Source organism: Mastomys coucha, unplaced genomic scaffold (genome assembly GCF_008632895.1).
Source record: "Mastomys coucha isolate ucsf_1 unplaced genomic scaffold, UCSF_Mcou_1 pScaffold5, whole genome shotgun sequence".
NCBI classification, from domain to species: Eukaryota; Metazoa; Chordata; class Mammalia; order Rodentia; family Muridae; genus Mastomys; species Mastomys coucha.
The window spans coordinates 85,786,632-85,787,715 of NW_022196911.1; positions in this window are offsets into that span (position 1 = coordinate 85,786,632).

Below are 1,084 nucleotides of genomic sequence, written 5' to 3' on the forward strand. Positions count from 1 at the left end.
TACCCACAACATCATGGCCACACTGATTCATTACATAAATAAATAAGAATTGTGTTAGCTAGTTTTACATCATCTTACCACTAGCTAGAGTCTTTTGGGAAGAGGGACTCTCAGGTAAGAAAACGCCCCCACAAGATCATCCTGTGGGCAGTCCTAGAGTGCATTTTCTTCATTAATGATTGGTGTGGGTGGCCTCAGCTCACTTTAGGCAGTGCCAACCCTAGACAGATAGTCCTGATGGTAACAGAAAGTGGACTGAGCAAGCCATGAGGAGCGATCTTCTATGTCTTCTACACTCTCTACCTCCAGGTTCCTGCCCTGACTTCCCTCAGTGATCAATTGTTACCTGGAAGTGGGAACTGAAACAAACCATTCATTCCAGAGTTGCCTTTGGTCATGGTAATATATAACAGCCACAGGAATTCTAAGACAAGACCCTAAGGTGTATGACACATAGTAAGTGCTAGAAATATTGTTGAATTTTTAAAAATAGATCCTTTAAAAATCAACCCAAAATACAAAATACACAGTTGTGGTTAGAGATTAGCTTGATACTCACCATAATCTTTGACTCTTCTCCCTGTGTGTATACCAAACTGTTTCCCTAGAACCCTGTGCCACCAGCTGAAGTCATATCACTGAGGGTTTTTTGTTTGTTTGTTTGTTTGTTTGTTTGGTAAAGCTCATACATATCTAAGCAGACCCTGTGCAAGCATCCTTTGAAATATTTCCTTTGCATTGTCTTTTCCTTTTTCAGCTTTCAGTCTGATAACTGGTCCTCTGAATCCTTTGAGGTCATAGAAGATGGCATATGCTTGGAGCAGAACAGGGACAAAAAGGAAAACACGGCTCTGTGATGTAAGAAATAGTCAAGGACAATCCTCCCCCCCACACTGTGTGTGTGTGTGTGTGTGTGTGTGTGTGTGTGTGTGCATGTTTGTATCTGCCTCTATCTGCCTGTCTGTCTCTCTCTCTGTGTGTCTGTTTCTCTGTCTCTCTTTGTCTTTGTCCTCCTCTGTGTGTGTCTGTGTCTTTCTGTCTCTGTCTGTTTGTCTGTCTGTCTGTATATCTGTCTGTCGCTCTC